General features: G+C 33.3%; 2 pseudogenes; both read left to right on the top strand.

The window, feature by feature from the left end:
• The first annotated feature begins 6,425 nt into the window (after positions 1–6,425).
• On the top strand, positions 6,426–8,066 carry LOC141399933 (U4/U6 small nuclear ribonucleoprotein Prp31-like; annotated as a pseudogene).
• LOC141398281 (U4/U6 small nuclear ribonucleoprotein Prp31 pseudogene) lies at positions 7,601–8,103 on the top strand (annotated as a pseudogene).
• Positions 8,104–17,932: the final 9,829 nt, after the last annotated feature.

Below are 17,932 nucleotides of genomic sequence, written 5' to 3'. Positions count from 1 at the left end.
GAGTACACACTATCAGTTTTGAATGACAATCAACGTACTTTTAGTACAATTTTCTGGCAAATAAAAACTTTTGTTTAGCTAAAAATGTTTGAAATACAACATCCTAAGCATGGTACAATGATGTATAATAGTACGTTTATATATAACTGGATTTAACAAATATTTTGGGTTTCAAATGTCAATTCCTTTGCGTATACGTCAAATAAATGTTCATTGAGAAGGTTAACCCTGCAAAAGCCTATAATATACACATGGCCTAAGGTAGGCCTCATCTAACAGCTGGGTACAATTTTTTTCTTGTTATGGCCTATTCTGTCAAAAGCAGGGTTGACATTTTTTACTGTTGTTGACATTATGCAATTATAAAGGTAGATGCATCTGTCAATTGTTCCAACAAAAAACTCCTTTAACACTATATCTTAAAGTTGAAAACAAGGACAAGAAATTTTATTCGCGTGGTAATACTTGCGAATGAACGATTTGCCAATTATTGATATTTATTGAAATCTGTCTATATACGTCAATCTGCAACCGAAATCTTCAAATGAATAAACTTAATTTTTTTTATTTCTTCACAAACACAATTTTCCTTTTTTTCAAAATCGTTTTTGACAGTATTGAAAATACATCATATTCATTGGATTGACTGGGTTTCATTTCGAAAATCAAAACTATTTTGATTTTCCTCAATCCATACAATTCACACACACATTCTCATATTTTAAAAAATTTACACATACTACTACAAATATTGACATCAACATTTAATAGTGTATGACCACTTTAAAATTAACAGTAAAGTTCTAAATTTCATATGTTTTTGTAAAACCGACTAACTATGCATATACATCTACCTATATTATTGCTCCATGCCATTTGACGTTTTAAAGGGGTGAGTACATAAGCTGCCTTGCCTGCTTACCTTGCTTGCTTCTGGTAAAAGAATAAAAAAGAAAAGGGCAACCCAGTTCGAAATTTGCTCGGCCTCCTTTATTCTTTTATTTTTATTATGTCAGAAATGAAGCAGGAAAGCAAGGCAATCAGGCAAGGCAGCTTATGTACGCAGGCCTTAAGCCAGGGGCTGGATTCCTGTTCTGTGAAAAATTTAAATGAAAAATATTTCCTTTATAATTTTTTTCATTTGACAGTTTTTTCCTTTATAAAAGTTTTTATTTCACATTTTCATAGAAACAGAATTGAGCCCCAGGTATCGGCACCCATACAAATGAAGTATGTGCGGTCACACGCATACGACATCGAGAGCGTAAATTTCGCTCTCTCCACAAACATCGTGTGGGTTATTGCATTGCTAAAATTAAAACTCATTGAAAAAAGCGACGGCACAACCTTCTTTGCTGATGGTGGTTGTTTTATTGTTACTCTCATTAAGGCCACGTGTGCCCCTTTTTCCCGGATGCTGTTTTAAGCTATGACTACAGGGTTGTATTTTTCAGCAATTTTCATACCTTGCCTACCTCTACTACAGTTAATTTTTCATGTGGTTGTACCGCAACACTCAACGCGCCGTATGTGCAGCGGCCTTTAAGCCCTCGGCACATACGGTGCGTTGAGCAACAGCCACATGAAAACTTCAAGAACAAACTTGGCATCACTTACACATTTTTCACGTGGTTGTTGTTTTTAACGCGCAACGCGTCACACAATGGACCGTATGTATTTGGCCCATAAGTATTATTTAGAGATAAGAAAAATAATTATTTATGGGTACTTTACACGATATGTTTTTTACATATGAGTTGTCACTTTGCATATACATTTTGTATGGGAGAAGTGACAACTCATATGTTTCGTGATTTCGCGCGGAATCATGCAAAATTTATCATGATTTCGCATACAAAAATGAAATCATCTCATTTCGTGATTTCAGGAAATCAACATGGAAATCACAGTACACATGTTTTTGCCTAAAAAAATGCCAAAAGTTGCAACACTTTTCACGTATCACAATAAACAAGGTAGATGGTCACTTGCTGCAACAAAAAAAATTTAGTATGTCGATGGTCAGACTAGCAAGGTTTCTTGAAACCAATTTCGTTAAAGTTTCTTTTCAAGTTTCGTTAAGGGCTGTTTACACCATCTATCAAAGTCATATGAGCTGTCATTTCTTTCACCCATTCGACATTCTCTATGTTTGTCAAAATTGACGTCATCCATACAACTTTCAATTTGTGCGTTCATACCTACGAGTGTTATTTTCATATGACATAACCTATAAATATAAAAACAGCTGTTTTTGTCATTGTTTACATTTATTGCCGAGTTACAAATTTGCGCAAATTTTTAATTTTGGTTGAAGGAAAATGAATATCTAGCATGTTTGATGTGGTAGAATAGGTTTTTGGGGTTATAGAGGCATTCATGTTTTGCCACAAAGCAATAATTTCCAACACTGCTCCTTTCGACCAATCGATCTAAAAATAACATTATAAACACCCTTTATTTACTATTATAAATACTTAAATATACATAACTTTCCATTTTCTTTTTTAAAAGATTTTGTTTTTCAAATTTTTTTTTTTTTTGAGAATGCCAGAAAACCGCTGATAAATTTATTTTTACATACGAGAATGCCGTATCAAATAGAGCGCTCCCTAAATGAAAAATTTACATATGAGTTGCCAAATCATTTTGATAGATGAAAATTTTCATAGTGGTCACACTATGTGTACAACATTCGCAGGTAGAAAATTTGACATCTCATACGACTATGATAGATGGTGTAAACAACCCTTTAGTGTCCACACACGGTAACGTGAAATATAAGATTTTTGCATGTCCTCTTTATTTTACCATTCGCGTTTGTTGTGTTTCTCATACCAATAAAAACAAAACAAACATAAATAAACTAAAAAACAACAAAATAATTAAATTAATATTAATAGTTAAATTTTCACTATTTCATTAATTAATTGTTTTTATTAAATCTTTTTATGTTTGTTTTGCTGTTAACGATTGCTTGAGAAAATAAAAATGAAAGAAAATGGAAGAAAAAATCTTGCAACAAATAACAAGAAGAGGCAACACAACAAACACAGAAAACCATGTACATGGGTTTCACTACTTCATACCCCTCGCCTATAAACTGGACGTCGCCATGTTGAAATCGTGCTAGTCTGACCATCGACTATCAATATTTGTAAACAATAGCTGTGTTCCAGAACTAAAAAGTTTTTACAATTTTTACGACTTTTACACATTTTACTCCAAAAACCGTTCCCGTACACAAAAAAGTTGTAAAATGTTCACTTCTCTTTAAACAAAAATGGCGCTGAATGACGCTCTCTTTAAAAACTTTTTACACGACAAATTTGGGCGAGTAAAAAAATAGTAACATGGTTGCCGGCGTCTGATTGGCTGATACGCCGACTTTGACATTTGTTCCAGTTTTTTTGACGTATTTTCCATTTTTCCGTTCCCGAACTATTTCAAAAAACTTGTGTGTGACAACAAATTTTTTGCAGTTCTCTCTTTTACGAGTTTTACTATTAAAAAGTACGGGAACGAAGCTAATGTGAAAAAAATTACTTTGTTACAATGCTATTTTTCATTGTGTTCTCGTACTTTTTAATGGTAATGTTAGAAAAAAGAGCGAATTGCCAAAAATTTCTTCTCCACACAAATTTCTTAAAAAATACGGGAGCGAAAAAATGACGGAAATAGCAAAAACTGCAGCAGAAATGTCAAAATCAACGTATCAGCTATCGTATTTAGATGATAATGAACACGTTGCTGTTGTCTACTATGCCAAAATTGTATGGCAGAAAACAGGAGAATAGGGTGTTATTCGGCGCTGTTTTTGTTTAAAGAGAAGTGCAAATCTTGCTAGATTGCGGAGTACGGGAACGCATTTTTTCCACTAAACGGGAAAACTGCTGCAAGTATTAATATTTTGCAAGTTCTGAACACAAATTTTATCTATCAAAATTTAATATTATGATGTCTCATCGATAAAATCATTTTGTATTTTTTAATTTGTTAGTACTATACACAATTAATACGATCTATAGATAATTTTCCAACTAAAGTTGTAAAGTTTTATATTGTAGTATATTTTTGATACTTAATTTAATTTACAACAACTTATTTTGAAAATTCATGGTCGATCAGCTGCGCATAGGCATCTACCTTGATCATTGTGATATGTTTGAAATCAACAAAAAATAAGTGTAAACACCGGGGTGTATTTCAGGATTTCGTGAAATCCAGTGGATTTTGGAGCGCAAGTGTAAACTTAGCATAATGCATAAACCATGGCGGAATAAGAAGGTGTTACATCGATCACAATAATCGCACACCAAACTAGAGCTGGCAAAAAATCGATGGCACTATCGATAATATCGATTGTTATTTAAAAATTCAATATCGATAGATAGTTTTGCCTATCGATATTATCGGAATAAAAACCCCTAACCTGAAATCCATTGAAATAAATAGAAATTTCGCTGCTTTTCGGTCATGTGTGTGTAAGAAAGTAAGTCCGTAGTCACACGCATGGTATAAGTAAAGAGGTAGATTTAAATGAAAAAATCTATAGAACCCTTGTTTTTCTTGAATTCCTAAAACTTCAAAATAAAAGCAACAAGTGAGTTTGTTTACAATGCATTTTTTGAGCATTTTATAAAAAACGCGAAAAATGAATGACAAGTTAAGTTTTCTCCACATAATCGAGTTGTGAATATGATAAACTGATTGTTTCAATGCAAATCTCACCAATTTCTTCCATACAAATGGTCTAAAAACAATTTTAAAAATCATTGAATTCGATTGTTTTTAAAATTGTTTGGCATATTATTCAAACACCACACACACATACACAGTTTGTTTATATTGTTTTGAAGTTTTAGGCATACTCGAATGAAAAAATTTAAATTGACATAAAGCTTTGGCTAACCTTTCTTATTAAACCATGGTCACACGTACACATTTTTTGGTAAAATAAAATGCATTTTTTTACATTTTTATAAAATAAAAGCACTTGTTTATTCTCCTTTACATTTCTGTGAACTACTTTTGCATAATTTCAAGAAATTATTGACATTTCCACCATTTTTATCTCCAAATTAATGGCGATGACAACTTAACGATAATATCGATAGTAATCGATATTTTAAAACATTATATCGAAATTATCTAATGTTGGGAATATCGATGGTTTGCCAGCTCTACACCAAACGTCAAAATATCGCATTACTGTGAATTGCTTGTTTTCATTTTGTATGTGTTTTTTTTTCACAATAATGAATTTTGACAACTAGTCCCAGCAAAAAGTTTGCATCCGTGGATGCAGTTGAATCACTACAAGTGTGCAGTACATTTGCTGTTGGAGTACATCTTTTCCTATGAATTCACTTATGAATTTTACAAGAGAGCGCGCAGCTGGGATGCACTCTATTTTGCTTCCACAGCAAATATCGATAGCTATCGATTTTTTGAAATGAAGTATCGTAAATATCTAATGTTGGGAATATCGGTAGTTTGCCAGCTCTAGTGTACTATGCTTGTCCCAATCTACATAAGTCCGTGTTTAGACACACGGGAAAGTAAATTCAGTTTTTAGGCAATAGGGGGTAGGAAAGAGTATTGAGGAGCTCTTTTCTCTCCGCTCTCTCCCAAAAACTCAATTTACTTTCCCGAGAAATTTGTGTGTCTAAACACAGACTTAAGGCCTACGTACATAAGCTGCTTCGCCTGGTTGCCTTGCTTGCTTCTGATAAAAGAATAAAAAAGAAAAGGGCAACCCAGTTCGAAATTTGCTCGGCCTCCTTTATTCTTTTATTTTTATTATGTCAAAAATGAAGCAGGAAAGCAAGGCAACCAGGCAAAGCAACTTATGTACGCAGGCCTTTACTAGGCCTTTACACCAGACAGTTTGTCTTCAATACAACTCTGATTTACTAACACATACATACGTTTGTCTTTTGTCTCCCAGCTGTCCATCATTTTTTCACAGTTAACAAATTTTTGACATGTTCGTAAAAAAGAAGTGATATGATAATTGAAATATATTGAAAACAAAAGAACATGAACAAAAACAAAATATGTGAACGGAAAACAAGAAGAAATCGATGATTTTCATTAATAATTTTATATGCCATTTAGATATGACACCATTAGCCGGATTTAGCCCATTATCAGGTTTTATTTGCTAAATCCAGCCAAAATCTACCAGATTTCCCATACAAAAATAAATCCTCCTATTGAGTGGATTTGTTTTAAATCTGGTATAAATCCTCGTATACAACTCTGTTTTTTGCAACATGTTGCTCATGGCAGAATAAGAAGGTAATCTCATTTGAAAAACCCGTCCTTGAGCTGCCAAATACAACCATGCATTCGAAACAATATGAAAGTTGTTGTTATTGTATGTCATTGACAATAACAAAATATTGTTTGTTTATATTTATTTGAAAATTTTGTGTATATAAAATATTTTTTGGAATAATTGCTAATAAAAAATTGTAAGCAGTGTGAAAACCGATGCAGACATCGCGGTCCATGTGAATCTATTGAAATTCTGTGGAAACACGATAAAATAAATGTGTAAAAGCAAATCGGAATTATATTTTGTTTGCAGTTCTTCCATCTGATGAATATGTAAATATCGGCACTACATCCAATAGAGACCACTCCAATTCATCGCAGCAGAAGGACGCCAGTGCCAATGCAGAAACGAGTGGTTTTAGCCCAGCTAAGATCCGTACGAAGAGGCTGGCTTAATTTGTATTGTGCCCGAATTGAGTCTGTATAGAGAGGAAGCAGAAACTGATAACTGAAGTACACGAACGAACATACGGAACAAATTGATTTTACCCATGGTAAAAATTTCAGATTTTTCTGCCAGGTGCTCTTAAAATGTATGCCGATGATAATGATGTCGATGATGATTTGGCGGGAATGGATACGACCACCTCGGAGGAGGTCACGGAAGATATTGAAAAGTTTCTCAAACCAACTCCAAATCTAATGGATGTTGATGTTCAAGTGCGTTCCATAAGGGAATTGTGTAAACTACGAGACTCTGAACGTTTCAGAATATCTTGCAACAAATTGAAATGTATTCTCAGCGTCAACGTACCGCAAGTGAAATGTTGGGAAGTGTGGAATCAGATCCAGAATATAGATTTATTGTGGACGCTAATGCATTAGCCGTTGATGTGAATAATGAGATATGTAAGTCTTTCGGAACCTTTTTGGAAATTGGAAATGTTGATCAATTTTTTCTTTTGCAGAAATTATTCACAAATTTGCCAAGGAGAAGTATCAAAAACGTTTTCCCGAACTGGAGTCTTTGATTTTGGGGGAAATTGAATATCTATTGGCTGTCAAGGAATTGGGCAATGATTTGGATCAGGATAAGAACAATGAAGAGCTGCAGGCTATACTAACACATGCCACTATTATGATTGCTTCAGTGACAGCCTCCGCCACTCAGGGGTAAGGAGAAATAATTAAATAAATATATCCGAATATGGGAGCTAAAGTTTCCTTTCTTTTTTGTAGTACCCTTTTAACTCCCTCGGAAAAAGCCCATTGAGCTGAATAACATTAAAACCAAATAAAAGAATATGTGGAGAGTCGCATGACATTTATTGCCCCAAATCTGTCAATGATTGGGTAAGTGCTTTAAAAATTGTTAAAAAGTATGTCGATTCTCAAAAATCCCTTCTTTTAGGTGCTTTTACGGCTGCCTAATTGTTGGGTATTGCTGGTGGCCTAACCAAACTTTCCAAAATGCCTGCCTGTAATGTCCAAGTTTTGGGTTCGCAAAAGAAAACCTTGGCCGGTTTTTCCAAAACACAAATGTTACCTCATACCGGTTATGTTTTCTTTTCATAACTTATCTAGGACACGGCACCCGACTTGAGGCGCGGCTCGTTTGGTGGCCGCCAAGGCGGTATTGGCTGCCCGGGGAGATTGGTTTGAAGTTCAAGGAGGATATTGAGAAGAAGTTGGATAAGTTACAAGAACCACCTCCCGTGAAGTTTATAAAACCTCTACCCAAACCAATTGAGGGTAGTAAAAAGAAACGTTGCGGTGAGGAAAATGAAGGAACGTTATGCCCTGACAGACCCTGACAAATAGATTTTACGAACAGGCGGAAAAATCTTAATTTTTTTTAAATTGTATATTTATTCTAGTAGCCGGCCTTCGGCCGGGGACTTATAACTTTCTCCTATGGACAGGTGCAAATCTCGGACATGGAAACAACATTATGTTTTAAAGTGTAACTTGTTTCCACGTAAACAATGCAATTTTCGGAATTTCAGAGTCCAATATCTCGGGAAGTATCGAGGTTCTCCGACGCTTCGGCTGCAGAAAAGTGTACTATTGCCATGGCTGTAGTTAAGGCCAACAAGTGGAAAAAATTAAATACAAGACATTACAGATTTTATCTTCTAGACCGTTATTATACTTAATATTAAAAAATAACGTAACAACTTTGTAATATTGTCTTTTTTATTAGAATCTTTTCTGTAACTGCAAAAATCAATAAAAAGAGCAATAGACATAAATGTGCTTAGAACAGATCCCTAAGTTTAAATAAATGCCATTTTTTGCGTTTGTGGGGTAGGTATCACTTGGACCTAATTTTTGCTGTATAGCAACCCATCCCGATTGGCTGACTTCGATGCTATAATGTGATGTAACCATAACTACATTATTCCAAGATAAGTTATTTGAAAACTTAATTTAGGTATAGGTAAATTCGCCACCGTGGACTTTGCTGTTTTGATTTAGGATTTTGCTTTTCGGGAGTTTCGATATCGCAAACACTTTTAGGATTTTGGGTTATGTGCTTTCTGCGGCCATTCGTAGTTGACCTGTCACCGGCTTGTCTAGTTTCTTAGCAAGTGACCCTCTGAGGCCTTGAGTGGTGACTGGTAAATCATCCAAAGAAATTATCAGCTTCCGCCATGCTCTTGTCTTTCATAGACAATTTGGTCGACAATTTATCTTCTGCCATTTTCGTTGGTTGCAGTGGAATTTTGTTATTGTTCAGTTTTCTCTTCCTCAAATCTAATGGGCTGTAGACGAGCCATTAACATTTTCGAAATTGAAATTTAATTGGTTGCGGTGATGCCATCGGCATTTTAAAAATGGTTTCGGTTTAATCTTCACCCACACCTTTAGCCGCCAATGGTTTGTGTCTTGCAACTCCATCTGTGGTCAAAGTTGCAGATGATATTTTTTGTTTGCCGGATTATCTTCTTTGTTATGTGGCGGAGCACCACGAGTATCACCACCAGCGACTACATATTTATTGGGTTTAATTTTGTTTATTGTATCCGAAGATCTGGATTCCTGAGGTGGGGAAGGAGTTGGTCTTATTGAATCCTTTATTGTACGTTGCATGTTATCGCGCCTTATGCATGTTATTGGTGATATTTCCAAAATTGTTGACAATTGTTTACGTTGTGGCCACAACAATTGTAATAGCCACAGCAGTTGTAGACGGAGTATTTGAAGATTTCGCCTCCTCTTCATTTGGAACTTGCGGCACAAACAATTCGTTGAGGTTCTGGTTTCATTTCGGGTGTGCTTGCATTTTAAACCTTAAGAAATATATCATCAGCAGCATTGCCGGCTGTGGCAATGCCATTGTCTTTGAAATTTTCAAATGGCAATTTATTTTTTGTTCAAATTTTAATTTAAAGATGTTAAACAATAAATTTGGTTTAGAATTTGAAATTGTAAATATAACTGTCATATGTATGTATATTTTAACATATACATACAAAGTTTGTCAAAATCATTTTGTCAATGAAGGGACGGCAAATCGAATACAACTCTGTGAGCTCTGAGCGTGAGGTTACCTTGTATCATTGTATCATGCATGTTGCTAGAAAATACAAAAAGTTGCAAGCTGGCACAAGAAACAAGGTAGATGCATCGGTGAATTGCTACACTAAAAATAATTTAAAATGTAAAAATTTGTAAACAAGGCGGAAAAATTAAATTTGTTTTGATGTACAAAGTTGATTTTAATCAACCAAGACTAATATTTATGATGTCTAAACGATAAAATAATTCGTTTATTTATTTTATATGGGCAAACTGCGATAAAATAATTCTTTATTTGCTCTTTAGTTAGCATTAGTAACATAATGTGCTAACATTTTCAGTATAAAAGAATAAATTTTCAATTTAAATTCAATTTAAAAAAATTCGTTTGACGTTTCAAATTCGTTCAGATGGGCTGATACATCTACCTTGGTAATTGTGCTATGAACAAAAATCAGCTGACTGCCATTTAAATCCTTCTAAATGTATATCTAAATGCAATGAGATTTGTACTGGATTTATTAAATCCAGTCGAGGATTTATGGCTAATCTAATAGCTCATTTAGACTAGCCATAAATCATCGACTGGATTTAATAAATCCAGTACAAAGCTCATTGCATTTAGATATACATTTTGGAGGATTTAAATGGCAGTCAGCTGATTTTTGTTCATAGCACAATTACCAAGGTAGATGCTTCATCTGATCGAATTTGAAACGCCAAAAGAATTTTTTGTAAATTGAATTCGTCTCAATAAACATACGTCAAACTGCAAATTTATTGTTTATACTGAAAATAGGTGTGTTTGTTTACTCAACAATTTGTACAAATTTGTACAAGTCCAGTAACTTCTTGTAATCGGCTAAGGTCTTTTGCATTGTACTGTAGAGTAAACGAACAACATCCAGTAACAATTTGTAAAAATTTTAAGTAAACGAACACACATGTTAGCACAATGTTAGCACAGCTGACTGAACTGGGTTGTAACGTTAGTGTCAAATTTCATATGACATTTTATACATTTATTTCTATTTCGATGTACATTGGGGATATATTTTTTGAGAAAAAAAAATGTATCATTCGGAAAAAAACCATTTCCCAGAAAGACTTCTTCATATCAATAATATGTAACCTCCTCCAAGTTCGAACGATAAGACGCGCAGTAAATATGAGAGGTATTTTGTTAAAATTTAAAAAAATAAAGCCCTAATAAACATGTGCTTCTTTGATTTCTAAAACAAAACATTGAAACAGCTTCTCCTTTTTCTATGAATTTCCAGCGACCCCAAACTTTTCTGCAAGAATTCTACTTTCTGCGAGAATTTATGCATTTAGTGGAATGATGTGGAAACATGAAAATTGAAAATGTAACGAATTTTCATTCACGTTTTCCAAAATATTCAACCAAATGTGAAAAATTATTAGTTTTTTAAATTCCAATAATTTATAGACATTTCCTTGTTTTGTTTACAAATACAACTGGCAGTAACGTTACAAACAAAAACAAATTCCTTTGTGGTTGTTGTTCGAGTTGTATTTGTTGTAGTATTTACTTTACCTTATATTTGTTGTACCATGGAACATTATACTACTAATGCTAACTAAAGAGCAAATAAAGAATTATTTTATTGCAGTTTGCCCATCTAAATTAAATAATAGTAAATAAACGAATTATTTTATCGCTTAGACATCGTAAATATTAGTCTTGGTTGATTAAAATCAACTTTGTACATCAAAACAGATTTAATTTTTCCGCCTTGTTTACAAATTTTTACATTTAAAATTATTTTTAGTGTACCAATTCGCCGATGCATCTACCTTGTTTCTTGTGGCAGCTTGCAACTTTTTGTATTTTCTAGCAACATGTTGCAAAAAACAGAGTTGTATACGAGGATTTATGCCAGATTTAAAACAAATCCATTTAAGACGAGGATTTATTTTTGTATGGGAAATCTGGTAGATTTTGGCTGGATTTAGCAAATAAAACCTGATAATGTGCTAAATCCGGCTAATGAAGTCATATCTAAATGGGATATAATGCCCGTAATTTCTACGCGTAGTTATCTATGAGTTCATAGATATCCCCCGTGTAAGCAAAATTTCATAATTTCAATCCATAGGTAACGTTACCGGGTCGAAAATGGCCGTGTTACTTACACCAAGGATTTTGTCTGGTTGATCGTTGCCAATGTGTTAAATATTGAAAAACACTTATATGTGGCAATGTTTTTACCAAATCATGAATGAAAATCACCAATGTTACCACATGTATTCAAAATTTACACGCCTTGGTAAATGGCACGTAGAAATTACCAAACGCGTTGGTAAAGATAACTAATAGGTAGCTACCTACCCGGTTACCTAGGGCTAGAAATTACGGGCATAAATGAGCTATTACAACTGTTTTTGCAGTTGTCTGGACGCCTACGTCACACAGGCAAGTTTTGGTATTTTGATAATCAATACATGAAGTCAACTGTGCTGTCATTTGTAAACGCAGGGTTATTAGGCAAGTCTCTGTAACTAGGCGTTTACACCAGACAGTTTGTCTTCAAATACAACTCTGATTTACTAACACATACATATATTTGTCGTTTGTCTCCCAGCTGTCCATAATTTTTTCACAGACAGTCGGGGTAAAAATTTTTTGACATTTTTGTAAAAATAAATGATATAATAATTGAAATGTGTTGAAAAAAAAAGAACAAAAGCAAAATATGTGAACGGAAAACAAAAAGAAATTGAAGATTTTCACCCATAATTTTACAACTGTTTTTGCAGTTGTCTGGGCGCCTACGTCACACAGGCAAGTTTTGGGTTTTTAACAATCAATACATGTAATCAACTGTCCTGTCATGTGTAAACGCAGGGTAAGGGGAATGAAAGTGGAAAAATTCCTCGTAATGACAATTTATATAGTTGACATTTTTTGAGTTATCGACAATTGTTGATTGTAAAATGTAATTGTAAATTGCTTATAATTTCCGTAATTACCGATGTTTTTCGGTAAGTTAGCGACGAATAAAATCAGTCGTAAAGTTCTACCGATCGAAAGAGTGTTGTCAACTTTTATTTGAACATTTCTTTACAATTTTGCGTTTTAATTTTACCGATTTTTGTCGGTAACTTAAAAAAAGTGCTAGAGAATCACACTACTGAACCAGCAAGTCCCGGTCCACACTAGAGTGATTTTATTGAAAAAATTGCATGAAATTATGCATATGGTAGAGTAAAATCATAAAATTGCTGTAGTGGGGAATTCGATTTAAGAACACCTAATTTCATGAAATTTTTTTAATGAAATTCACGCTAGTGTGGACCGGGACCAAGAAGTACTAATTTTTACTACGATAACATGATACCATGCGACGATAACAATTGTTCCTTTATGTGGGTACACACGTTCTGTTTTGACTGTCAGTTTTGCTCAAATAATCGGTTGCTTGCCAGTGTGGCCGTTCACTTTTGTCAGTCATCAGGCAATCACAAAATATTTTGTGGTTGATGGATTGTTTGATAATTATCGATAATTTCGAAAAATCGACAGTCAAAACTGATCTTGTGTATCCCTCTTTATGATATAGAGAAAAAATAGTAAAGCGGTCCATACGCCATCAAATTGGCTTGTGCACCGGATTAACTCCTTCTGTACGTGCTGGATAATGGCTACATCACACCATATATTTTTTCACATGTATGACATCAGCTGGTCTGTATATTAAGGGGTGTTTACACTATCTATCAATGTCATATGAGCTGTCGCTTCTTTTATCCATTCGACATGCTTTATGTTTGTCAAAGTCCATACCACTTTTAGTTTTTGCGTTTACACTAGCATACAATTTTATATGAACACAAAATATAAATCACGCAAATAACACAATTTATATTGTTAAAAACTTAAATTGTACTTGCATTTTCGTTTTCTTTACCTAATTCCTTCATTTTTTGGTAAAACTGTTTTCTTCTAATAATTAATTTCTCAACTGCATACGAAAATACATGGCCGAATAGAGCGCTCCCTAAATGAAAAATTTACATATGAGTTGCCACATCATTTTGATAGATGAAAATTTTCATAGTGGTCACACTATATGTACAGCATTCACAGGTAGCAAATTTGACATCTCATATGACATTCATAGATAGTGTAATTAATTAATAATTATTAATAATTAAGATCGACATCGTATTAAAATGTATTTGACTTGCTACGTTTCAAATATTTGATTATTTATATGGAACAAAATTTGTTAATAAAGTACAGGGTAAGCACTTTAAAATAAAGCCAAAACATGTTTTAATTTCCCCCGTTTATACGGAAGAAACTAAAATTTATTAAAATAGTCATAAATCGACCTGGCCACATAATTAAGAACGATATAAGTAAAGGATACTTTGAGGTAATTTTCATACACAATATGTGAATATATCGTTATGTATTTTAGAAATCGGTTACTTTGGTTCATTTTTAGTATCAAATGTCCTTCAATGGTACATATTATTGAATCTAAGTTTGATAATTGAGCATACCTAACGTTTTCAAATATTTGCCCATAATTTGACGAATTTATTTTATTTTTGGGATCTAAAGCCACAGTTTTGGCTTCCTCTCATTCCCTCGACGACGCTCTGAACGATACCCTGTGTTTGTCGTTCCATAATCGGCGCTTATTTACCTTTAAATAGGCTTTAATCCCACTTCTTTGAGTCCTTTGCGAGGGAATTGTCTGGGAAATAGTTTTGTAAGAGCCATTTCCACCTTATAAAGCGGTAGGATTTTTGTCTGTAGGTAGTAGACAGGAAATGAAACAATAATATAACGTCTATACAAAAATTTGAAGAATTCCACACCGAATATAACATTTATTAACATAATGTTTTGACTGCTCGAATTCCACAATAATTTTGTCTATGTACATCAGACATTAGTTTATACAAAAATTGTATTTTCATCCATAAAAATTATTGATTTGACTGATTTTGATATTAATATGAGCTTCATTGATTAAAAAGTGTTTCATAACTATGCCTACCACACCTACAAAGACATTGTGCAATGAAGGCTTTCAAAATATTAAACCTTTCATTTTCGTTCGGTATACAGTTAGGCCAATTTTTTGTACAAAACGAAATTATTTTTTATTTCCTGTCTACTACCTGCAGACAACAATTCTACCGATTTATAAGCTGGAAATGGCTCATACGAATCTATTTCCCAGACAACTCCCTCGTAAAGGACTCAAAGAAGTGGGGAAAAACCAATTTAAGGGTAAATAAGCGCCGACTGTTGGACGACAATCACAGGGTATCGTTTAGAGCGTCATCGAGGGAATGAGAGGAAGCCAAAACTGTGGCTTTAGATCCCAAAAATAAATTCGTCAAATTATGGGCAAATTTTTGAAAACGTTATGTATGCCCTAATTTTCAATCTTAGACTCAATAATATGTAGCATTGAAGGACATTTTATACTAAAAATGAATCAAAGTAACCGATTTCTAAAATACATAATGATATATTCACATATTGTGTATGAAAATTACCTTAAAGTAACCTTTACTTATATCGTTCTTAATTATGTGGCCAGTAGTGGGATTCTCTAGGGCATTTTTTGGTTACCGACAAAAATCGGTCAAATTAAAACGCAAAAATAATGATGAAAAGTTCAAATAAAAGTTGACATCACTGTTGCTATCGGTGGATGTTTGCGAGTACTTTTTATTGGTCGCTAGCTTACCGAACAATATCGTTAATTACCGAAATTATAAGCATTTTAAATTTAACGATTTTTGTCGATACCCAAAAAATGCGTTAGAGAATCCCACTACAGGTCGATTTATGACTATTTTAATAAATCGAGGTTTCTTTCGTATAAACGAGGGAGAATTAAAACATATTTTGGCTTTATTTGAAAGTGCTTACCCTGTATTTTATTTACAAATTTTGTTCCATATAAATATTCAAATATTTGGAACGTAGCAAGTCAAATACTTTTTAATAGGATGTCGTTCTTACCCCCTGTTTTTGTAAAAGTTTTTATTCTTCTCACACGAACTGTCAAATTTTGTAGATCGATTTACTCGCCTCAGCGCAAATGATTTTTAAAAGAGGATTTCTTAACTATATGTGGAACGCGTCCAAGAAAAATTAGGTCCGTATGTAATCTGGGAGCTGAGCTATGGATGTCTAAATTATTACGAATATAGACGAACGAACAAAAAATAGTTACAAAAACAGGGGGTTAATTATATGGACGCCACTGTACATGTGAAAAAGCATATGGTGTGATATAGCCATAAGTGTGTAGCAAAGCATTCAATCAGCCTTCAATCTGCAACCGAAATTTCCTCTAAATATAGCTCTGTTCCTTTACGTGCAAGAATCTTCAAGTTTTACCACTTTTTACTCGAAAAGCGTTCCTTTACTTCAGACACCATACAATTCATATGGTAGCAGTTTACATTTTTTGCTACTTTTGCCGGTTTTACCACTTTCAAAAGTAAAGGAACAGACCAATGAATGAACTCAAGGCATATTTATATAAGGTAGAAGTGACAATCAGCTGTATTTTTTACTTTTTTTGTAAATTTGGTTTTCAAATGTAATGCCAAGTTTACACTTGCGCTCTAAAATCCACTGGATTTCACGAAATCCTGAAATACACCCCGGTGTTTACACTTATTTTTTTGTTGATTTCAAGCATATCACACTAATCAAGGTAGATGCAAATGCGCAGCTGATCGAACATGAATTTTCGAAAAAATTTGTTGTAAATTGAATTAATCATCAAAAATTTACGACAATATAGAACTTTACTGCTTTATTTCGAAAATGATCGTAAAATTATCTATATATCGTATTAATTGTTTATAATACTAAGAAATTTAAAACTAAAAAATGATTTTATCGTTGAGACATTATAATAATAAATTTTGATACATAAAAGTTGTGTTCAGAAACTGCAAAATATTACTACTTGCAGTATTTTCCCCGTTTAGTGCTAGAAATGCGTTCCAGTACTCCGAAATCTAGCAAGACTTGCACTTGATTTTGAATAAAAGCCTCTTCTCCTGTTTTCTGCTATAAAAATTTGGCCAAGTAAAAACTAGCAGCATGTATTTTGGCATCTGAACACGATGGCTAATACGCTGATTTTGGCATTTTTGCTGGAGTTTTTGCAATTTCCATCATTTTTTCGTTCCCGTATTTTTTAAGAAATTTGTATGGGGAAGCAATTTTTGACAATTCGGTCTATTTTCTAACATTACCATTAAAAAAACTACGTGAACACAATGAAAAATAGCATTGTAACAATGTAATTTAATATTTTTTCACGTTGTTTACAAATTTTGATATTAACATATTTTGTTCCAGCAATTCGCACATCTACCTTGTTTATTGTGATACGTGAAAAGTGTTGCAACTTTTGGTACTTTTTTAGGCAAAAGCAAGGTTGTATATCATGTGTACTGTGATTTCGATGTTGATTTCGCTGAAATCACGAAATAAGATGATTTCATTTTTGTATGCGAAATCATGATAAATTTTGCATGATTCCGCGCGAAATCACGAAACGCCTTCGAAATCACGAAAAGACGCCGAATGTAAACCAAACATAATAGGGTCTATTCATGAAATTTGAAACTTCGAATTTTGCTACCATAAAATACTTATTTTTTTCGTAAACTTGTAATAATTATGACCTACGACAGTTCTGAATGCTTCATATTTACATTTTAATTCAAATTTGTTCTATTTTAGACGATTTTCAAAATGTATTTATTCAATATTTTCTTTGACATTAAATTTTCTATAACAACAATGTTGTTTTTGTAAATTTGTTAGTTGTTGTAATTCATGCATTTACCTTATATGAATATGCCTTGAATGAACTTAAATTTTTTATTTAATATTTGGCCTGTTCCTTTACTTTTGAAAATGGTAAAACCGGCAAAAATAGCAAAAGTTGTAAACTGCTACCATATGAATTGTATGGTGTCTGAAGTAAAGGAACGCTTTTCGAGTAAAAAGTGGTAGAACTTGAAGATTCTTGCACGTAAAGGAACAGGGCTATTGTCTTATTATTTTTTTATTTCTTCACACATACAATTTTCTGTTTTTTCAATA

The sequence above is a fragment of the Musca autumnalis genome, unplaced genomic scaffold (assembly GCF_047663935.1).
Source record: "Musca autumnalis isolate F117 unplaced genomic scaffold, ASM4766393v1 scaffold_3, whole genome shotgun sequence".
Taxonomy (NCBI): domain Eukaryota; kingdom Metazoa; phylum Arthropoda; class Insecta; order Diptera; family Muscidae; genus Musca; species Musca autumnalis.
The sequence above is the reverse complement of the archived record's forward strand: the minus strand, read 5'-3'. Positions and strand labels throughout refer to the sequence as shown.